At 39.6% G+C, this 24,619-nt stretch overlaps 1 pseudogene; it reads right to left on the bottom strand.

The window, feature by feature from the left end:
* LOC131174039 (AAA-ATPase ASD, mitochondrial-like) overlaps nt 1–23,153 on the bottom strand; it is a 69,211-nt pseudogene extending 46,058 nt beyond the window's left edge.
* Between the last annotated feature and the right edge of the window lie 1,466 nt (nt 23,154–24,619).

Raw genomic sequence — 24,619 nt, 5'->3', positions numbered from 1 at the left:
AAGGAATCCAGCTTGGATGACATCTATGGATGGATCATCCGCGATTCTTCCAGACTTCTTGGATGTTGGATGACCGGTTTGGCGAAGATCTCCGTAATTCTCGGGACTATTTTCATTTTTCCCGTCTCCTGATCGAACCTCTGATCCCGAAGCATCCTCCTCATCCAGAATCGCCCATCCACGAGGGCATCCTCCTCATACCCCAAACCACAACGGCCTATCTTCGAATAGCCAGATAGGCTCGACGATTCCTTGCAAGGCAAAGGCCCAAGCCTTTCCTCTTGATACCCGCTTTCTTGACATTACTTTGGCCACCATAGCCATAGCCCCTTCCTTCCCAAGATCTTGCAATTCAAGGGCCTGGAAAGAACTCTCCAATGATTCCTCGCGCTTCCACATAAGGAAGTGATTGCGGCTTGGTGACCAGATGGCCTCTTCGCCTCTTCGTGATGATTTTGCCGTCCTTAATGTATTTGATCTTCCGGTGTAAGGTTGAAGGAACAGCGTTCGCAGAGTGGATCCACGGCCTCCTAATAACATAGTGTAAGCGGCTCAATGTTCATCACTTGAAACGTGACGTTGAAAGTACATGCCCGACTTGGATTGGCAAGTCAATGTCTCCCAAAGACCTCTCTCTCCCGGTACCGCCAAAGGCTCTTACCACCATTGCACTTTGACGATATGCGATTGGTCAACCTAGAGCCTAGCTAAGGTCGCACTAGGCAATACATTGAGGGCCGATCCGTTATCGATGAGAACCTTGGCCACTATACAACCCTTACACTTCACGCTACATGTAGAGCTTTATTGTGCCCTAAGCCCGCAGGTCTACCTCCTCTTCGTAAAAGGCTACAGAGCCGATGCCCGGATTTGTCCTACTATTTTCTCAAACCGCCTGAGTAATGTCGGGTTCACAAAGGCCCGATCCAGATTCTTTGTAGGGCTTGTCGGTGGACTTCCGAGCTCGTGGATCGGTGATAACAGTGAAATTCGGGCGGGTTTTTCTCAATTGCTCCACCACGCCATACTCGCTCTGTTTCATTATTTGGAGCAGCAGCTTCTTCATCTTCCTTGTGCTCAATAGGCTCGCTTCCCGCTTTCTCAACCTCCTCTTCCGTGTTTCGGATGACTCTCCCATTTTTACTTTCCTTTTCTCTTCTCTCTTTCTTCGTTCGTAACACCTCCCACTTCGAGTTATAAACTCGACTTCTTGCTCAGTGGAGAGGATTTTGTTGCAATAACGGGTCTAGAACCGGCTTGGGGAGTAGTGTTGCTAGTGTCCAGATAAAGTCATTCAAGTGCTCGTGAGGAGCGAAACATGGTTTTGGTGGTGCCGAGGTGAGGCAAGACTAGGAGCGGATGTACCGCTTGACGCTCCTCGAGTGAAAACTTGGAAGTTATAATTCCAAGGGGACAGCGTGAGTATTGGTGATGGGGAGCCGAGGTGGAGTTTGATAATCACACGCGGAGAGGCTACCGGGGTGAGAAGGTGATTCGGGTTTGGAGGTGGAGGCGTTAGGCCGTATCCGTGGTGTTCACTCCTTTTCCGCTTTCACCTTGTCCGCATCTCGTAACCCCGAGAGACAATAAGTTCGACTTCTTGCCCGAACCCCTCACAATCTCGCAGCTCATGGTCACCGCCTCCATGGTAAGGACACCTCGCACTCTCTTTGAATCTCGCTACCTAAGGGCAAAGGTAGCCTTCCTCGTTGCTATAGTAAAAATCTCCTTAAAGTATGGAACCAGCTCATCCACTTCTGGTGTTGATCCCTCTCCTTTAGACTCTATCATATTTACACCACTGCCTGCATTGTGGTTAGGCAGTGGGTTTGAGGTAACATTGGGGAGGGAACCATTTCCTCGATCTTCAACCACCCGCTTTGATTAAAGCGTGCACTCTCCTCGAGTGCCCCGCAGTTGTCAGTTGAATGCCCTTGTGCTCCTCCATCATACTCACAACGCGCAGAGGCAACATACCACCTGGGATATGGCGGCTGGATTGGGTCTAAAGGGACTGGTACGATTTGGTTTATACCGACAAGGTATCGGTATATTTCACTGAGAGGGAGGGGAAGGGGTGGATCAGGATTCCTTGGAGGTCTTGGGTTATTTTGTGGTGGTCGTGGTTGAGCTGGAGGAGGAGGTGGTCTTGGTTGGAAATTTGCAGGTGGGGCGTATTGTGGGCGTGGTTGTGAATAATTAGGGAAAGGGGGTGGGATGTTTGCGATAGTTGGGCCATGAGAGGGAGGATATGGCCGATAGTTATTTTGGGGGAATTGGGGAAAATTATTCTGTCGAGTGATGGAATGTACATCACTTTCCTTCTTCTTGCCAAAATTGGCAGTCTTTTTCACAGGGTTCTCAGTCAACTCCTGTAGCCTTCCTATTCTCAGATTAGCTTCAATTCTCTCACCGGCTTGGATGATATCTGAGAAGCTGCTGGAGGTATTTCCGATCATCAGGTTGAAGTAGGGAGCCTTCAATGTTTCAATGAATAGGGAGCAGAGTTCATTGTCAGTCACCGGAGGATATACTTCTGCAGCCTTCTCCCTCCATCGTTGGGCGTACTGCTTAAAACCTTCCCGCCTTTTCTGCACTGTGTTCCGGAGGTCCTCCTTGTGGGTGCCGCATCACAATTGAATTTGTACCGCTTAAGAAAGGTATCGGCTAAATCTTTCCAGAGTGCACTTGCTCTCGCCCAATTGTATACACCATCTCAGAGCTGCTCCAGTGAGGCTCTCTTGAAAGAAGTGAATGAGGAGTCTTTCGTCTTCTGTTAAGGCAGACATTTTGGCAATGTAGGTTGCCGTGTGGATGCGGGGTCCGAGTTTCATTGTATTTGTCGAAATCAGAACCTTGAATTTGGGTGGTACCACCACATCCGCACCAATCTCGTGATTTACACATCGATCGAGCCATACATGTTCAACCCTTCTATTGCTCTCAATCTTTCTTCTAGGCGGATAGTTTCTCGTTTCTCTCGCCCTATGTTCTCCTTCCACCGCATGATACACTCCTCCAACCGGAGCCGAGGGTGGAGTAAACTGGAGGATCGGGATTGAATGGTGAGGCTCGGCATTTGAGACGGGTAATAGGAAAAAGGTGGGTCATTACTTATGGTCACGGATTGTGATGATTGTCGGTCCTAATGGGGACCAAAGGTAAAAGAGGTTGAAGCTTCTTGAGGATCATTTGTTGTAGGAGGCGGAGGAGGTAATGGTGGGCTAGGTTCAAGCGGGTTTGCTCTGAGACATTTCCTTCATTAGTCTCATAATTTGTAAAGTGATCCTTCAACTCGGAGACTGTCCTGTAGGTTCTGTACTTGCTCTCGATTTTCCATTATCTTCCTCGTTCGAGATCTTGTTAAGTACACTCGCTTGGGTTGGATCGTGTGCTTGGTCGACTTGCCTTGTTTGAATCAATATTGATTTCTGTGAGGATAAAAAAATTTAAATGAATTTGAGTTTTGCAAAGAAACTAAAAGTCCCGTGCCGACGAAGGATACAATGGCATTTGAGAGCGTGTTGGAATCGCAAAGGATAATCGCCTCGGCTTTATCATGGCATCGTTCGATAGTCCGACCGTGAATGACGGATCGAATGCGCATTTATGATACTGTCCATATAGCGCATTTCAATTTTCACATAACCCTAGCGAGGAGTTCCTACGGAGTCATATTATTCATTCACAAATCTGCTTAGACAATGGTCCAAAAATCATTTCATTAATCAATAATTTGTACAAAGATATTCTTTACATCGGCCTAGGTTAGGAGGTTCTTTATAATGAGATGACATTTTCTCGAGATACTCATATAACCTTTCCTCTTGTTTGGCAGATCGAACACTTTGAGCATACTCGGATTCTGTAATAGTTCCTTTTTCCTGTGCTATCATTTTCTCCAATCGGTCCACATTTTCTTTCAGTCCTTGATATAGGGCAGCTTGTTTCTCTTTCTCTTTCCTTTCTTTAGCACACTCTTTCAAGATGTCGTTGATGAGGAGTGCTGTTCTTTTAATTCAAGCTTCTTCTTCTTGTTTTCCTGTTTATACTCTTCAACGAGTACCTCTTGGTACTTCATCCTTTCCTGAAGCTTACTATTCTGCCCTTTCATCTCATTGACCTCAGCTTGGAGAGAGTTTCTTTCTTTTCCCACTGCACCTCTTGCTCTTGAACCCTATCCTTTCGGCCCTTGCCTCTTCCTTGAGCTTTCTTACCCTTCTCTTAAGTTTCTGCTGTTGGTCCTCCAATTGTTTCATTCGTTCTTGCAATTGTGAGTTCTCGGTATTTGCCTTTGTAGCGAGTCAACCAGCGATTATCGCCTTCCTCTAATAGGCGTCTTGGCGAGGGTTGTCGTCCTTGAATTCTTTGGTAGAGCGTTCTTGGTCCCTATCAGCTCTCCATTTAAGGTTCTCGCCCGAGGCACTTGGGCCTTTGGGTGATCTCTCCATTAGAGTGATGTTTTCCCAGGACTTGCGAGCCCTTTTCAACCCTTCTTCTTCCTTGAGCTCATGGTAGAAGTGACCTTGGTGGTATTCTTTAATGTTGATCATGGGTGTGTTGAGCCAAACCGCCTCATTACTGGTCTTTGGAGTGTAACTTGTATACCGGTTATTCCAATCGGGGACACCGATGAATACCTCTGTACCAATCAAGACGGGTTGGCTTGACGTCCACGACTTCCTCCAACAAGAATCATGGCTATTGAAACTCAAAATCCGTTCCATCAAGTTTTTCATTTTTCGAGCTGATCACTAACCGGATCATCTTCTCAATGGGAGGCTGGTCAAGGTACCAAGTCAATCCTTTTGTCTCCACAGACACATGTGGTGATAGTCCAGAGGTATAATAACCGAGAGCAACACTTAATGGACCCTTTCCTGTTGTCTGCAGTAGTTAGGGTTAACAAGGTTTCGCAAGAATTGCCGGTATCGGATTGATCCTGCTTTCTCTTGTCAAAATACCTCCATCGCATCGCTAGTGATGATCCCCAATGGCCGGGAACAGGATCAGACCATAGATTCCCAAGGCGAGTGCTACGGAAGCTTGATCCCACTGTTTCTCTTGGAGGTGATGATCTAACCGCTTCTCAAGGTACGTCCAATGCCATCCATGCGTGTTCCCTTTGACTGTTTCTCTGGACTTTACTTCTTCTGGGGGAGAACCCAACATATGTGCCAACCGTTTCCAGGTCTGCCTATGCTCGAGGTGTAAGTAGATCCGGTTCTGCAATGAATATGGGACCCCCAGCAATGCCTGATATTCCTCCATAGTGGGGGCCGTATCAATGTCATTGAAAGAGAATACCCCGTACTTAGGATTCCAAACCGACAACATGGCTTTTAATGCCGGGATTTGGACCTTGACTTGCATTAAGGTTGCAATCCTCCCGTACTTCTCTTCAAAACGTACCTTGGCCTGATCGGGAAGCGACCTCCATCTATTAGACATACCCTCGAGGTTGTTCATTTTGACCTCTATTTTGTCCAGATCCAGTGAAGGTATTGAGCTAATGTGTGCCTTGGAAACATCATTTTGCGAGGGTACCGACCAATGAGCTGATTTGGACCAAAGTTTAGCATGCTGAGCCTCTCCTGCCGACTGACTCGAGGATGCCATGATAAAAATGATGCCTATCCTTATACAGACTCTTGGTTTGGTAACGCCTGCGGGAAAATTTATTAGTAAGACAAATTAGGGTAATTTTGAATCATCTGCTGTGTGGTGACACGTACACATTTATCAAAGTAGGAAAATGTGTAGGCGTTTTAGTAGGATTCAAGATTACCACGAAAGAAATGAACAAAGGAAATTAAAGCAGAATAGGGTAGAGTAAGTATGCCCCTTTTGTCCTATAGTAGGAGACTCCTAACACCTGGTAGCGCTACCTATCTGGATAGTTCTATCTTATGAGGCGATTTACTACGGCTTTCGGCTATCGTGACGGTTTAGCTCAGATCTAATTTTTCTAATAGCCACGTGTTCCCAAATTGCCCCCTCAGAAATGAGAGCCCCATTCTACCCCATGATATTGTCGGAAAATTCCACGGGTATCACGGTAAATAGAACAAGTTTCAATTTGAGCGAAGCCTTCACGGATACTAACGGGTAAAACCCACTGCACCGCTACATAACCCCTCCTACTTTCCTAAAAGGGTGAGAAAGCCCGTGTTAGGACCATAGTGTGTGAGGAAATTGTGTGAGTGTTCAGTGTGTGAAGGGACACTTTTACCTCTTCCCAATTCAGGGGGATTTTATTTTTCCATTTTTTTTCTTTTTTTCTTTTTCTTTGAAATGAAGAGCACTGTAGGAGATAGAACAGGCAAAACAAAATAGTTAGTAGCAATAATAATTAGCATACAAGACATCGCCGAGTGAGCCCCCCTAAATATAATTTGATCGGACAAAAATTAAGCCTACTTTTGGACCTCTAGACTGGCGTTGGGTCAATAGGTCCCCAGTGGAGTCGCCAAGCTGTCGCAATGGGATTTTTGCGGTCGCCCGGACGATCGCTCACCGAAGTGGGAAAGAGTGAGGAGTCGCCACCTTAGTTTTGAGGGGAACTAAAGAAAACCATTTGAGAAGATAAATAAAGAATGAAACCACTTCAAGACAGAGATTCTAGGTTCGGGGTCCATAAACGGGTGGGGAAGGTGTTAGGCACCCCACCTCGTCCCTTAATAAGGGTAGGTAGATTTAATTTTGCGTCCTTTATAAATTAGTTAGAAGGGCTCGGATGGGGATGTTAGTCCTTTTGGTAAAAGGAATGTTTGATTTTTCACTGATTAGGATCACCCAGATACATAAGTAAATGAGACAACCTTAGTGAATTACTTTTGCATGTTAATTTTACTTGAAAAGGAATGTTTTATTTAAAATTTAATTTAGAAGATCGGATAAGAACTCTCCTCCGATCCTCTTTTAGATATTCATTAAAATTTTGGTTGGGGATCGGATAAGGACTCTCTTCCGATCCCTATTAAATATTTATTAGAGATTTTAATTAGGGATCGGATAAGAACTCTCCTCCGACCTCTTTTAAGTATTTATTAAAATTTTAAGCTGAGACCGGATAAGAACTCTCCTCCAATCTCTATTAAGCATTTATTAAAATTTTAAGCTGAGACCGGATAAGAACTCTCCTCCGATCTCTTTTAAATATTTATTAAAAATTTTGAATTGAGGTCGGATAAGAACTCTCCTCCGACCTCTTTTAAGTATTTATTAAAATTTTAAGCTGAGACCGGATAAGAACTCTCCTCCAATCTCTATTAAGCATTAGCAGGAGCCTGGAAGGGGCTTTGCCGATCTCCCGAATTTCAATTTCAGCTACATGTCACAAGAATCTAAAACTAAGGTTTCTGGCATTCAAAAATGCTGGAGATAAGGTTTCTTGATACCCTATGACTAAATGGGTAATACTAAACTTGATTTACCGACCTTCCATGTAGTCATTTCACGCATACCTATTAATGTCCGATCTGTTCTGTCTAGTTTATTTTGGTTTTATTCCTCTTCATGGTATCTTGCCGAATTCCCGTTCACGTCAGCCTAATAGTTTGGCTATTTTTCCTGACGTGTTATTCAAGCTTTCTCTTTTAAAAGAGGCCCTTAAGTTGCAGATACCTATATTTTGCCTGACCACTTACACGCTACTAGGAGCTAAAAGCTCGTATTCAGAAATGACGAAAATTGACGAAATGATGGACCGATCACTAAAGAGATAATTCGAGTAACGTTCTTTGAGATTTTTTTGCTTAGAATAAACTTAAAGAAAACGCGTGCGTAAAGAGAACAAAGAAAGTGCGAAAAGTAAACGCAAATACTTAATAAAACGAATATGAACTCTTACCGTGAGGAGCCAAATATATTGAAATAATCGTGAGGTGGTAAATAGTGATGAAGATGGCGGATTGATCACTGAGAGTTGATGTCTGTGAGGAGCCAAATGTATTGAAATAACTATGAGGTGGTAAATAGTGATGAAGATGGCGGATTAACCAGCTGAGAGTTGATGTCATCGTGAAACCGAGAGATGCTTTAGCTAAAAGGTAACCGGTAAGAACCAGGTGGAAGGAAGTTGAGCTTGAGCAGAGGAAAAGCGAGAGATGACAAGAGTATGACCAGATAATGAACAAAGCGGAAATGTAGAGTTCCAAGATTCAAAATCTTTTCAAGAAAACACTCCGAAAACTAGTTTCAAAAGTCTTTTGATCACTACAAAAGCAATGAGTAACAAATCAATGAAGTTTGAGTTCCTCCACGATAATAGCGACCTCTTGTCTATATTTTGTTGTCAGTCCTTGAGCAGTTTTCATGCGGTATTTATAGGAATCGGGTGCTCCCCATGAAGGGTCGGGATTTATTTTGAGGAGATGGAGGGTCAAGATTTTGAAGTACATGATCGGATGTTCAGAATTAAAGAGAATCAAAGCGAATGGTGAGATCGCTTCTCGAATATTTGTCCTTTTCCTCTTTTAATCGACGGTCTTGAATCCTCTTGTCGGAACGATCGAGGGCTAAGAGTGAAAAAGCTGGTATTGTCGTCTTCTCTTTTGATCCAAGGGTTCATTCATCCTTACAAGTGAGATCAACGGTGGAGATTGGGATGTAAAGGCGTCATGACATACCACGGCACTGTCGACGTGCGGGCGATTCTTAGGCGTGCGGTGGAGATCTCGTCGCCACGCTTTAACTACCTCGGCTCACGATTACGGCGGCGGTTATTGGAATTTGTCTTATTCTTTTTGTCTTCCGATCCCTCCCCTAGCTCCTATTAGATCTCTCATGCGATCTCCTATCTCCGATCTCTTTTATCCCTTGATCGATGCCGATTCGGTCCAAGCATTAATTACATCTCGATTCTCAAGCGTCCCGTTTTCCGCTCGACATTAAATGCCTATTTCCCCTATATATACCCACATCGCGGAGACATTTTCTTCATCGACTTTCCTCTCTTCTTTTCTTACTTTCCTGTTCTAGCTGCTCGGTGGAAGTTCGCTATAATCGTGGCTTTGATCTTTTTCCGATGAACTTCTTTACTTACCGACTGAAAATTTATGATCCCGGTGATCGCATGACCTTAACTTACGATGGTGAGAGAACTGGATTTGACCGATCTGTATTGCAGACCTCAGTTGTACCGATCTCGAGTCGCTCAACTGAGTTCATTCGGCTTCTCACCGCATTGGGTGTTCCGACAGCGTCTTTCCTCCACATTGGGTGTTCCAAATGGTAGTCGGTTTCGAGTGGTAACATCGGTGACGATGTCTCTCATCTTCATGGGAGTCATAATCACCCCATCTCGAGTGTACATCTGTCCGATGTCAATAGCCAGGTCTCTGATCGAACACATCTTTTGATTCAGCCACAAGACTAGGCTTTGACATAGGCCTTTTAGATAGGATGTTCCACCGGTCTCTAGAGATCGCCCAAATGATGTAATCCTGAAATGTAATCAGATTTCTAGAGATTGCCCAAATGATGTAGTTAGACCTTTATTGTAGTCCGATCCCTAGAGATCGCCCAAATGATGTATTTTATTTTCAATGCAATCTGATCCCTAGAGATCACAGAAATGATGTGATCCAATGTTAGTGTAATCCGATCCCTAGAGATCGCCCAAATGATGTAATCCGATCTTTTGAAAATAAAGACTTTATTTTGTCGGTTATCATCTTATTATTTTTGCATTGATTATTTTTCCGATCTCTAATGTGGTTATCCGATCTGGTTCTTTACCTGAATGACACTTAACTGATCCTTTATTCAAAATATTTAACTTATTATGCCGATCTCCAATTAACCGATCTCAGAACATTCGGATATTTGAGAAAAGTGTCGAACATTTGTCGAGTCCCACCAATCGATCTGTTGCCTAGAACCTCGCGAGCATTAAATGCTCGGACTAGTATAAATAGGGGTGGGTGGGTTAGCAGTTGTTCTCTCATTCCATTTTCAATCCCTGCTCACAACTTCAAAGTTCTCTCCTTTTCTCCAGTTCTTCCGACGATCGGACTCGGTAAGGGCTTTAATCCTCTTTTAGTTTAAGTTCTTTGTTTCTTTTGAAAATGAGCGGTCAGAAGGTCGAGAGCGGCGAGCCCTCCTTCCATTCAGTTCTCATGGTCATCGTCGATGAAGAAGAGGCGATCGGGCCCGTGCAACCTAAACCCCTAGGGTCTCTGCTCAGTCGGGTCGGGTCATACCATCAAGGCTTGCACCACCTTCAAGGAGAGAGACCCTTCCTATAAACGAGCTTCCGTCGGTTCTTGAGAATCCGATCTGCAATCGTTTGTTCAAGAATACAATATTTGTCTGATTCATATGAGTGATCAAGTGCCATGGCGATCTTCGTGTCGATCACTCTTTTGAAGAGAATGACATGGTCATGGTGTACGAGGAACGATTAAAAGGCGGTCCGAGGTTCCCTCTAGCCGATTTCTATAAGGAGGTCCTAAAACTTCACCGAGCATCCATTGTTCAAATCCACCCCAACTCGTGGCGGATCTTGGTAGCTTTCCGAGGTCTATGCCGAGCTAAGGGAATCGGACCCTACGGCTAAGGTGTTCGCCAGCTGCATGCACTAACTCGCCGAAAGGATGACGAACACTGGTTCTTTCAGCGAAGCCTCGTTGCGGACTCTTTTCCGATCTGCCCTCATCCCTTAAGAATTGGAAGAACCGGTTCTTCATTCCGAGGAGTAAAGATCCGAGCCTTTGAGGACTTTCCTCGTATTTGGTGGTACCAGGGCCCTGCCAAGCACTTTACCCTGAGTCAAGAGGAAAGCTTGATAGTGATGGAGCTGAAAAGTCGTGCCACCACTCTAAAATATTCTGTCCAAATGCGGTGGCGAATCGCACCATTGGACCATGCAGCGATCACCGCCGAGATCGCGAACTTCCGCTCTCGACCTCGGCATTGGTATTTTCTATATCTCGGTTCTCGGGACCTTAGCGATCTCACTAACCTCTTTTACATGCGGTATGGCGGGTGGTGAGGTTCTAGGAAGCGGAAGAAGGAAAGAGATCTCGGAAGGTAAAGGAGATGAAGCGTTGAACGTCTTCAAACACCGATCACGAACACAGGGAGATACAAAGACCGCCTCAACCTTCGGTCGCCCGACCATTGAGGTCGAGATCTCCTCCTAGATCGGAAGAGCGGCCCCTCTCTCGATTATTCCAAGCACGGAAAGGAGCCTTCTCAATCTTAGGAGGACCTCTTCTCGTGGCGCTCGAATCTTGATCGCTTGAAGAATAACCGATCGTTAGGGAGAACTCCGATTTTGAAAAAGTCATGGGATCTAACATCTTCTTTCAAGAGGATCGGGACAGCTATCCTGAATGGTCTCGATGATATCTTGACTCGAACCATGAGCCTAAACGTGGAGTGTCTGGTGAACCAGACCATGATTCGAGAAAAGATTCAGCGTCTGGGTAAGGAGGTTGGGAAGAAAAATCAGGAATTGACTTCCCTCCGATCCCAACTCTCATCCGCTCGGGATTATATATCTCAAGTTGAGGGACGGGCGAAGTACCATGAAGACCAGCTGGCCGAAAGGTCGTGACTTGGCTGAAAGTGAACGGGCTCCCAGGGAAATCCGCACTTCAGCCAACGGCTCAGTCGCTCAACTTGTAGAGGAGCTTAACGCGAAGGATAAGGAGCTTTCGGAGAAAGAAAAGAGCTCAAGGAAAGGATGAAGAGATGGTGTCGGGAATAGCCGAGCCTATGTGAATGCTCATAAGGATCTCTTGGCCGAACTTCAAAAGCGCTATCTCAAGAGGACTTTTCTTGGATGGACGACACTGCTCCGGGCGATGGTGAAGATAGTGAGGAGGAGGCGAGGAAGAGAGAGAGAGTGAGCAGAATGTAAATCAGTGGGGTGATCCCAGTAGAATAACTTGTACAAATTATGAAATGAAATGGAATATCTCTTTTGTTCAATGAATGGATGTGATTGGAAAATCTTCGAATTTGCCTAAGTATTTGATTGTATGAGCATAGCGAAACATGAACTAAATGCCATCATTAATCTAAGTATAAAAGATCGGAAAGCACAATAAGCATGAGATCGGTGGGGGAGAAATGTTGAACGGGACTTGGTTAAAATTGAAAATTTAACTTGAACACTTAAGATCAGAACCCTCGTTAAACCGAACCCAAACTTTAGCTCTTAATCTTCCGAAAAGGAGGTCGGCAATAAAACTGGTAGGAAAAGATCTAGTGCCAGTTCATTTTATTTATCAACAGAGATCAGAATATACTTGTAGTCCGAAATTCGACAACGGGTTTGAGAGGTCGGTAAATGATTTGAGAGATCGGCGAGGCTTAATGAATATGAGGACTCAGCATTAATTCAATTTTTGTGAGGAGAGATCGGAAATGTGACCGCCTAAAGAGGGATCGGAAACGAGATTAGCTGTTCAAAGAAGAATTTTTATTGATTCTAGGGATCGGCCAAAATATGGTGTCGACAGATTGTACTACAGACTTTAAGGGAGAAATAACTATACGTCAAATTGTCAAAGTGTGAGTTTTGGCTGAAAGAAATATCCTTCTTGGGGCATGTAGTATCAGTAGAGGGCATCAAGGTTTATCCAAGTAAGATAAAAGCTGTCCTTAATTGGAGGCCACCCAGAAATATCATGGAGATTCACAGTTTTCTGGGTTTAGCTGGATACTACGGTCGATTTGTGAAGGGATTCTCCATGTTGGCATCTCCATAGACTAAGTTACTTCGAAAGATGTGAAATTTCAGTGGACGGATAAATGCCAATAGAGTTTTGATGAATTGAAGAAATATTTGGTCAAGCTCGATCCGACTTTACCTACTCGGGTAAAGAATACACGATTCTGATGATGCTTCTCACAGTGGGTTAGGCTGTGTATTGATGCAAGATCGAAATGTCATTGCCTATGCATCACGCCAGCTGAAACTGCATGAGAGGAATTATCCAACACATGACTTGGAGCTTGCAGCTGTTGTATTCGCTCTTAAGATTTGGAGACACTATTTGTATGGGGAGAAGTGCTACATCTACACAAATCATAAGAGTTTGAAGTATTTGGGCACCCAGAAAGAGTTGAATTTGAGATAGATGAGATGGTTAGAATTGATAAAAGACTATGATTGTCTGATAGACTATCAGCCAGGGAAAGCTAATGTAGTGGCTGACGCCTTAAGTCACAAGACTATGGCAAGTCTACAGGTTACTCCTTTGTCAATGGTACATGAGTTGAGATCATTACATGCCAGCTTAGAGATTAATGATGAGGGGCAGACAACAGTTGCATGGCATGTACAGCCAGTGTTGATTGATCAGATTAGAATGGCTGCTCAGAATGATCAGAAGTATCAGAAGCTGTTGGAAGAAGTCAGGCAGGGTAAGAAACCAGAATTCTCAATTAGAGATGTTGGTCTACTACTACACCAGGGCAGAATGTGTGTTCCTAAAGATGTTGATTTGAGGCAGATCATTTTGAAGGAAGCACATGAGTCTCCTTTTACTATGCACCCTAGTGGCACAAAAATTTATAGAGGGCTAAAGGAGCATTACTGGTGGATGGGTATGAAAAGAGATGTGGCAGAGTTTGTTTCTAAATGCCTAACTTGTCAGCAAGTGAAGGCAAAGCATCAAGTACCTGCTGGGTTGTTTCATCCACTACCAGTACCGAAATGGAAATGGGAGAGAATAATGATGGATTTTGTGATGGGACTTCCGAGGACACAGAAGAGTCATGATGCAGTATGGGTCATTGTTGACAGACTCACCAAGTCTACTCATTTTCTGCCAGTTCGGATGGACTACAGTTTAGAAAGATTGGCCAAGTTGTACATTGATGAAATAGTAAGACTGCATGGAGTGCCAGTATCCATCGTATCTGACAGAGATCCTAGGTTCACTTTTAGATTCTGGGGTAGTCTTCAGAGAGCCCTCGGAACTAGATTGAACTTTAGTATGACATTCCACCCACAGATAGATGGCCAGTCTGAGAGGGTAATTCAGATCTTGGAGGACAGGCTAAGGGATTGTGTGATTGAATTTGAGGGCAGTTGGGACATACACTTGCCTTTAATTGAGTTTGCTTACAATAATAGCTACCAATTAAGCATTGGAATGCCTCCATATGAAGCCTTTTATGGAAGAAAATGTAAAATCCCATTGTGTTGGGATGAAGTAGGTGAAAGGAAGATGATTGGACCTGAAATTATTCAGCAGACTGAAGAGAACATTAAGATGATCAGAGATCGACTTAAGATTGCATCAGGCCGTCAGAAGTCCTACATTGATTCAAAGAGAAGGGATATTGAGTATGCAGTGGGTGAGAAAGTATTCCTCAAGGTTTCCCCTTGGAAGAGAATTATGAGATTCGGCAGAAAGGGGAAACTTAGTCCTCGTTTCATTGGGCCATATGAGGTTCTGGAAAGAATGGGTCCTTTGGCATATCGTTTGGCACTACCTCCAGAGTTGGAGAAGATATATAATGTCTTCCATGTGTCTATGTTGAAGAGGTATCGATCAGACCCATCTCATATACTACCAATTGAAGAAATTGAAATGAATCCAAACCTCACATATGAGAAAGAACCCATAGAGATTCTGGCTTATGAGGTGAAGCCGCTACAGAACAAGCAAATACTGTTAGTGAAAGTACTGTGGAACCATCATTCGGGCCAGAAGGCAACTTGGGAATGAGAGGAGAACATGAGGAAACAGCACCCACAACTATTCAGAGATTGATACCAGGTAAAATTTTGAGAAGAAATTTATTTTAAGGGGGGAAGAATTATAATACTCCTATTTGTATAGCCTGGTATATTTCACTGTTCTGGTGACCGGAGTTGGTCCGGACAATTAAGGGGATTAGAACCACACTTAAGGCAAATAGATAAGCCCTGAACACAAATAATTAGTAATTGTCAATTAGTTAAGTATAAATAAGAAAAACAGAACATAAGAAGTTAAATGAGCCGAGAGTCACAGCGATTAGTGACCTTCTCGGGAAGGATTGTAAAGTCGATTTAAACTCAAATTTCGAACCGTAAAATGTGACGCTGCGGTCCTTAGGACTATTGCGAACACAGTGGAAAAGATAAAATCACAAAAAAGAATTGTTAAGCCAGTCAAATAATTAGGTTAGGGAGCCAGAAGAAATATTGAATTATTTGCAAACCGAGTCGAAGAGGCGAGGGGCAATTTCGTCAATTGACCCCGAGAGCTGACTCCTGACCTAACTGTCAAGTAAAATCGGAGAAAAGAAAATTTCAGAATCTAGAATTAAATTAAAGAACTAGGGAAAAATAAATAGAAAAAAAAAAAGAAGAAAAAGGAAAAGTAGAAATTGGTGACATCATGCATGACATCATGCATGATGTCATAAACACTAATTAAAAAAAAGAAATAAATTTGAATAATTTTGGTCTTCCTAAGACATAAAAAAAAAGAAAAGAAAAGAGAGAAAAAAAAAAAAAAAAAGTCTTCATCTTCATCTTCATCCTTGCTGTCCCATATCTCTCTCTCCTTCACCCTCACTTTCCTCCATTAAAGCTCATTTTGAGCTTGAAGAATTCCTTGATCTAGCCATAAATTCCATAGTCCCCTTAATTAAACCTTGTCTTTTAGTCTTGAAAAGAATCTTGAGCAAGAAAGAAATAAGAAAAGAAGAAGGGAATTGAAGATTGAAAATCAAAGGTTGAGGTTAGTGAGCAAACTTCCATTTCTTAGTTTAATTTCTATGTTTTTGGTTTAAGTAGCTTAGATTTTAACTTAAAATTAAAAGAAAATAATTGTTGGAGGACTAGAGGAAAATTCAGCCAGCTAGGGTTGGTGATGATAATGTATGAATTTGATTGAATTAGTAGTGTAGGTAAGCTTGTATGAGTATAGAAGTAATGCTAGTATTCTTGAAATTAGTTAAATGCAACAAATAGGTGAATTAGGGTTTGGCACCTAGGGTTTGCAAGACAAAAATGTGAGGATGTGTTAAATGGTGTGTTGGACTTAGTTTGAGGTGAGAAATGGTCATTTGTGATCAATTGGAGTATGTTAGAAGTGTTGGAACCAAATGCAAATTCGGATTGCTTAGGGTCATGCTGCAGGCAGCAGGACCAAGGTCCCTTTCAGGGACCAAAACTGAAAATTTACAAGTCCAATTGGTATGAGGCCAATTGGGAATGAAAATAGACACAAAATGGAACATTTTTTATTTAGGAATCATGCCCAAAAAGTGACCAAAACCTAGTGAACAAATGACCAAATTAGGAATTAGCAATCTAACCTGTACCAAAAATGACCAAATGAATAGTATTTGTTCATTGGCCATAACTTGGGCTAGGCAGGTCTAAATGACCTGAAATTTTACCAGTGGAAAGCTGAGATATAGACCTAAAACTTTCATGAAGAATACAAACCCAAATTATGCCCTTAACCAAGTCATTTGGCCACCTAAAATTAGTAACCTAAAACTGCCAGAACCAGTTTGGTGCCCAGAAATCTAGGTTAAGTCCAATCCGGCAACTATGATTCAAATGGCTATAACTCGAGCTACAAAACTCCAATTGGAGTGATTCAAAAATAAGAATAAAGTTAAGACAATAGGAAACATTTTCTATGAAGAAAATTTTGCCAAATTATAACAGTAAAATGACCAATGGAACAGTGCAACATAAGACACCCAAAACTGAAAATTTGCAAAATTGCCTAAAAGACTTAGAATTTGAGTAAACAACCAAAACCAACAAATTTAGTAACCAAAATGTGGTATGTGGGTGAAGTTGGAATTCCCATACCTATTAAGCCTTAGAAAGTCAATAAATTGACTTGAATAGTGTAGTGAATAGTAACCCCGAAATACAAATTTTAAAGAACGTCAAGTTTAGCACATATAAGCTAGATAAAAGTGAATTTAAATTTATTTTTGGATTTATGCTAAGTTATGATACTGAAACACTGTGAAACTGTGTTTCAGTGGAAAAAAAATACCGAGAAGGAACCCGAGGTGTCAAGTCAAGGCCAAAAGGCGACTTATATAAGGTTTGTGCACAACATTAACATGCTTTAAAATTCATTTACAAAGTGCATGAAATGTGTATTATGCTTTTGCTTTGAATTGTTGAAAGTTTATTTGTGTATATTTGAAATGGCAATGTTTAATAAATTGTTAAGATAAGTTTTGAAACCACAGTGTCATGACCATATATTTGAACACCTCACTAGCTTGACTAGTGGGGGTAATCAGTTTCGAATTTTGATTCCTTCTCTAGCTGAAGTGTTGAGGTGTGTGCTAGTAGAAGGAGAAAAAGAATGGGTTCCCATATATTTGAGCTAGCTAGCCTTGTGATGTGACTTCTCCTTAGCCTCTGGCTATTGAGATTATATTTGTTTCGAATGGCATGATATAACTGTGTGTTTTTATGAAATGTATTTTGAGACTTTTGAAATGAAATTGTTTGGATTAAAATTTCATAACTCATGTTTTGAATGTATTGCTCATGTTCAATTTAAATTTTGAATAAATGTGATTTAAATTCCATATAAAGTTTATTTTAGTATGTTGTGTACCACTATGTCCTAGTACTCAGCGATGGCTATTGTTACTGTCACAAATTTAGAGACTAGAGGAGCAGCAGATTGAGCTGCTGAGGACTGAGGAGCTACCTGCTTTGAAGTTATCAGGTATATTTTATACCCTGACTGTAAAAAAAATTATTTTGATGTATGTAATGTATGTAAAGGTATGGACATGTAAAACTGGTCTTGAGCAGTTTGTATAAAGTTTATAATAAATTTTGGTTTGGATTTCTCTTAATGTAAATTTTTGTAATGATGTATATAAATTTTTTTACATTTAATTACATATGAATGGAAGTATTTTATTTTAATTTGAATGAAAATAATTAGTAATATTTTGGATGATATTTGAATTGGAAATTGTGGATTTGAATTTTTGGAAATTGAGAAATGATGTAGAAATTGGTTGGGAGGATTGTTGTGGAATTGATAAATAATTGGAAGTGCTTTTTACAGGTATTTGAAGAACTGTTTTCTCAAAATACAGATGACACTCTGCCGAAATTTTTATAAAATTTGATAAAAAATAAAATGGAACAAAAATTTTACTAGTTTTAAAACTTCGAATAAATGATTTTAATATCTATTAGAAAATGCTCACCACTTATGAAAAGTAAGAAAATTATTTTAAAATCCCTTGTAGGATACTTAATGAGTTATCAGTAGGTGAAGTTCGGTAGTTCATTAGGTATTCTACGGGATCATGTTATACCTTACAGAGGGGTAAGGTGCGACAATTGGTGTGGAGTTTTCTCTTCTAATTCTTAACAGCAATAGCCCTTCTTTCTTTAATAACATGGTCTATATAAGTCTTGATAATGATTTATGTGCAACGTTTATGGACAACGAGCTTGAAGGATCTCCTCTCATCCAATTCAGGATGGAAAGCAAATGACTATTTATGTGACACCCCTTACTCGACTACAGTGTAGTCGAGCAAGTTATGCCACTCAGTGTGCCGGAGCACTCTATTTTATCTGATTTCATTAAAGTTCTTGATTTATTTATTCAAAAATTTTATTGAAGATTTAGGCTATTTTTACTTTTATCAAAATCTAACTAAATTGGAAATTTCAAAAATTTTAATGATAATCCGACAAAGTGTCGGCTGTAATTTGGACTAATTTCTTCCGAACTCGCCAAAGACAATTTCAATATTTACTCAATTTTTCAAACTTAATAGTCTCAATTATTTTCATAAATAATGTATCTCAATAGAGTTTACAGATTTCTCAGAAATCTCATTAGATTTTCAATATCTCAATATTCACAAGTATAATCTCATTATAACTCAAATTCAATTCACATACTAAAATACTTACTTTGAATAGCTTCCATAATTCATAGGTTAATTACATGAGTTTATTTTGTACAAGATATACAAATAATTTACAATGTGCTAGGAATGAACAATATACATAACATGTATAAAATGAGCCCTATCTACATGCATTGCTGAGGAGGTGACAATCTTGAACTCTTCTGACACTTCTGCAGATATAGACTCCAAAAATCTCAATGATCGACCATCTCTGGTTTTACCTTTCAAGACTGCATGAGGAAGCAATTCCATCGCGCTAAGCATTTCTGCTTAGTGGTGCAATAATATAACCAGAAATAATATATACAAGTAAAGAAAGAAATAAATGATAATTCAAATACTCAAGAATCAATTTAATTTGGTATGGTATTTCTAGTATCAACGATCTTATATACTAGTTTGTTCCTCTTTGGAAGTGCTTAGTTTATAACTTTTCAGTAATACTAGCAGGTATATAATTTATTCTATCTGTATTGTATTTCAAGTCCATGCAGTCCCGCAATTTATATTTTTGTTATGTTTCTTTTGCTAATCTCTTTTGCTTATTCATTCAATACTTAATTTAATTGTATTGGATTTTCATTATACTTAACTTAACTTAGTCTGAATTGAATAATACTTTAATTGATCGCCCAAGTAACCTATACTAGACGATCGGATCGATAACGGGTCGTTGGCACCGACACCGCGGTGCCTCGGGCCGTCATACCATGGGACGCAGAACGTCAACCACGTATGCAGTCAGTATGGCTAAAAAGCCATGATATCACATAATCGGCATAAAAGCCATGAATACGGGCATAAAAGCCATGAATACGGGCATAAAGCCATGAATACAGCATAAAGCCTTTCCTTTCGCAGATCGCTAAAACAATACCCTATTGGCATGCCAAACTATCCAAACCAATCTTGTTAGGTATACTAGGGCATTTGATATTTTAAAATGTTAATATATTGTGCTTTATGACTTCATTATTTCATGATAAATTTCAATCATAATTCATACATTCATTTGATCATTTATATGATCACAATTCACATCAATTATTCTTTTATACCATTGTACTCAAAATACTTCTCCTCTTTACAATAATGAGAACTAATGTCTCATTCATACATTAATATGGTTTATTTATCCATTCATTATGTTATTCATATTGATCACAATTCTAAACAATGGTTCACATGTACCATTGTATTCAAAACATTTTTCCTTTCTCATTTATACATTCAAGAATCTACTTATGTAATTACAAATTTTATATTTCAAGTTGAGTTACTAATATTTTATGAATTCCATTTGTGATAGGCATATAAGTCTTAACTATCTATTTACATCAATTTGGTGACTTATTCTTCATGTTTCAAGTAATCCATGAAAATTTCATGGATTTCAAATTTATGCTCTTAATTCCCTTTTTAACAATTTTGACTAAGATGCATAGTCCACATTTGTTATACCATTCTAAGCATTTAAGCTTAGAATTGGTTCTAGGTCTTCATCTTAATTTGCTAATTATTTTGATTGCTATTCACCTTACTAGTCAACTAAAATGTTGACTTTTTCATACATAAGGGATATGTTAATTCTAATTACACCAAGATCCCACATTTTGAGTTTTACATTTGCTAGTATTAATTGCCAATTGTAATTTAAAGTCCCCTAGATGCATTTCTAATTTCAAATTTTGAATTTCAAGTTTTGGTGTTACTATTCACCTCTTTGGTCAACAAAAATGTTGACTTTTAGGTAGAAATTATGTACATTGGTTTTGGCATTCCCAACATACCACATTTTGCATTTAAAACTTGTTAGTTTTGGTCACTTCCTCAAAGCTTAGGTCATTTGGCAAAATTGCCAATTTTCGGTTTTTGAAACTTAACTTTACTATTCCATTAAGCATTGTTGCAGTGGGAATTTGAGGAAATGGTAAACATGAAAGTTGTTCCTTATTTTGTCTAGTTGAATTTCCTTTTTTGAATCACTCCATTTGGAGTTTTGTAGCTCAAGTTATGGCCAAAATAAGTTTACTGTTCACGTGCACTGTTCATGCTGAGATTTTAGGTCTGGCAGATTTTTGGTCCAACTTTGGTCAGTAATTTGATTAAGTTAAGTTCATAATTTGGTCTAACTTTCTTCATATGAAATGTTCTACTATGCCTTAGGTTTCCATCGGTTCAAGAATCGCCTAAATCCGAGTTTTCTAGAGAGAGTTATAGCCATCCAAACATTACTGCTCAAATGAAAATCTGCAGAGTTGCAGGTTTGAACAGTAACTGTGACTGCCATTTGGGTTAGGTTCTGGTCATAATTTGGGGTAGGTTTCTTCATGAAAATTGTTTGTCTATGTCTTAACTTGTTGCTGTAAAAATTTCAGGTCAATTGACCATATCTACATTGAGTTATGGCCAAATGAACAGTTACTGTTCATTTGGTCATTTCTGCAGGGGCTGTTGCAGGGGATCCGGATTGGGGCCAAGTTTTGGTCCTCTTGCTTTGGTCTTTTGGGCATGGTTTCTTCAGAAAAAATGTGTCATTATAAGCCTAGTTTCATGTCCAATTGGCCAAACACCAATTGGACCAACACAGCCCAAGTTATGGCTGTGTAATTGGACTGAATTTTCAGTCCCTCTGCTGCTGTCCTAGGGCAGCCTACATCTTCACTTTGCAATCCTATTTTTCAGTCCAATTCATGGTCAACATACCTAAAATGGTCACTAATTGACCACTAAAATTTCCATTACTCAATTCAAATGCCAAGTCCAATTTTCACCCTTAAAACCCTAATTTCTCATTGCAATTCACCCATACACCTTAGTTACACACTTCCATTCATTATATATGTGTTTATACACTTTAAACATAAGCTCTAATTCATTCTAAGTCCATCATCAACACTCAATCCTATTACTTCCTTAGGGCAGCTGAAATCCATGGTAAGCATACACACAAATTTGGTTCATTTAATTCACAAATTCATGTTGATTTCAAGTCCCTAACATGGAAAATAAGAGTTTTAAGTAGATAGGTGCACTAACCTCTTGTAGGGCAGATTTTTCTAAGCTTCAACCTCACTTTCTTTCCTTTTCTAGGCTGCCAAACACTCTCCCAAGATGAGTGGACAAGTTTTAATGAAAGAGGTTTAGGGTTTAGTAGTGGAAACAAGAGAGAAATGAAGCTTTTTGGTTAAACATCAATGGAGGGAGAAGAGGGAGAGGTTTAAAACGTTTTGAAGAAGAAGAAGGCAGCTGGTATTTTAATTCCTTTGGCCTTGTTTATCTCTTTTTATTAGTTAGTAAATTGGTTGTTTAATTGTCATTGGTGGATGCTTTTAAATGACATCACCTTATGTCATAAATAAGCCTTTTTTTCTCATTTTCTTTTCTTTTCTTCTCTACTTCTTTTCAATTTAATTTTTAGTAATATTTATTCATATTTTATGTCATATTAATTATTTACTCAATTGGACAAGTCGGCCAAAAATCACCTCTGAAGGCGAAATGACCAAAATGCCCTCCGTTTGGCTTAACGGGTCAAAATTGTCTGTACCGATTGAAAAATTTTTCTAAATATTTTCTTGGCATTCTAATGCCATGGGAACCTCAATGACCCTTCTCTGGAGTCCCAAAAATTATTTTACAATTTTTCCCCCTGGTCTAGGGTTCCTCGTTGTGAGAACCGCAACTTCCCTCTGGTTACCCATCGCTAGGGCACCAGCTCGTTTGACTTGGTTGTATTTTATTTCTAAAATTTTTACTAAATTTTTCTTATATATATTTGAGTTAATTATGGTTCCTGACTTTAGTTTAAATATTTTTCCGGATATTCTAGCTGTCCAGACCGACACCGGTCACCGGAACAGTAGGATGTACGGAGTGGTTATCGGGAGGGTGTTACAATTTATTGGAGTTATTTTTTTTATCAAAGTATACTAGATCTTTATCCCATTGAAGTCATGAGTAATCTCTTCATGATCAACCATGATAAGAAGCATAGACTGGCTATCTTTAACAATGTCTTCCTTAAGCTTCTTGGCACATATGGAGGAGTTGGCATTGAGGTAGCTTTGAATGGTAGAGTAGACCTCGCTACGCTTGAGATCTTTATCGATGTATTCATCAAAGATGATTTGGAGCTTCTGCCTATATCTTCCAATGTAGGTTTAAAGTTGGTAAGGGAAGTACCATTCATACATAGCCTAAACAAACATTAGGCCAACAATCGCTAAGCCTAATTGAGTCCACATCTCTACTACACTACTCATTTTTTAAAGAGTTGGAAAATATTTGCTCATGCTTGTTAAGTTTTAATTAGAAATATAGAGTTTAAGGGACACTTGTCTTGTGTGTGCATTTATATAGTGCAACTTTGGCTTGGTCACCAAGTTTAGTTTGCTTAGCAGTTTCCTTTTCAATTCTAGCTAGTTTCCAATCATCATCAAAATAGATGTCATAAAGATTTGGTTTCTATATTTCATTTGTCCTTTCTCATGAAATATTTCTCTAGGCATGTTAAGTGAGAAATTTTAGTATTCACAACTAAGGTTAACATTATTTAGTTATAATCATGTAATCAAATTGAATCAATGAAATTTAAGTTATTTTGGTAAGAACACAAAACTAATATTACGAAAGCATACTAGGGAATACTAAACTTACATTACCACTCTATAATAAAGAACTCAATTCTAGAGGAGGGTTGGAGAAGTTGGTAACACTAAAAGGAAACATAATATTGAACTTATGAAATAAATGAAATGATTAAATAAACTAAACTTTAAAAATTTTTTAATTTATTTTTTAAAATAATAATAATAATAATAAATTAAAAAAAAAAAGTAAAAAGTAATTTGCTTTTTGTCAAAATGATGTAGCAATCAAACGTTACTAAATATGTCATTAGTGTGCTTTCATCTTTTCAAATTGGAATTAAAACTAAAATATGTACCAAATTTTACTTTATTAATAACTAGCATTGAATGACATGATAAATTTTAATCTAATAGTAATAAAAGAATATAAAGTAGAAATAAAGCAAATTAAAAGGTGCATAGAATTTTAAAACAATAAATTTATAATTAAATAAATTAAAGGTAGATGAAATAATTAAAATATTTAACAATATTAAATTTTAGAACCTTTTTTATTTTTTTTTAAGTTTTTGTAGCATAATAATAATGATGATGATGATGATAAGGAGAAGGAGGAGGAGGAGGAGGAGGAGAAAGGAGAAGGAGAAGGAGAAGGATAAGAAGGAAAATGAGAACGAGAAGAAAAAGAAGAAGAAGAAAAAGGAGGAGGAGGAAGAGGAAGAGGAAGAGGAAGAGGAGAAGGAGAAGAAGAAAAAGAAAAAGAAGAAGGAGAAGGAGAAGGAGAAGGAGAAGGAGAAGAAGAAGAAGCAAAAGAAGCAAAAGTAGAAGGAAAAGAAGAAGCATAAGAAGAAAAAGAGGAAGGAAGAGGAGGAAGAGAAGAAGAAGAAGAAGAAGAAGAAGAAGAAGAAGAAGAGAAAGAAGGAAGAGGAGGAGGAGGATAAGAAAAAGAAGAAGGAAGAGTAGGAGGAGAAGAAAAAGAAGAAGGAGGAGGAGGAGGAGAAGTAGAAGAAAAATAAGAAGAAGTAAATGTATACATAAGGCCACCAAAATCCGTAACAAACCTAATCATAACCTTTCCTTATTTACTACTAGATTCCACTTTCATTTCATGAAACTCATTTCATAGAGCTTAGGCATGG

This window comes from Hevea brasiliensis, chromosome 15 (assembly GCF_030052815.1).
Source record: "Hevea brasiliensis isolate MT/VB/25A 57/8 chromosome 15, ASM3005281v1, whole genome shotgun sequence".
NCBI lineage: Eukaryota > Viridiplantae > Streptophyta > Magnoliopsida > Malpighiales > Euphorbiaceae > Hevea > Hevea brasiliensis.
Note: the sequence above shows the minus strand (reverse complement) of the source record. Positions and strands in the feature narration are given on the sequence as shown.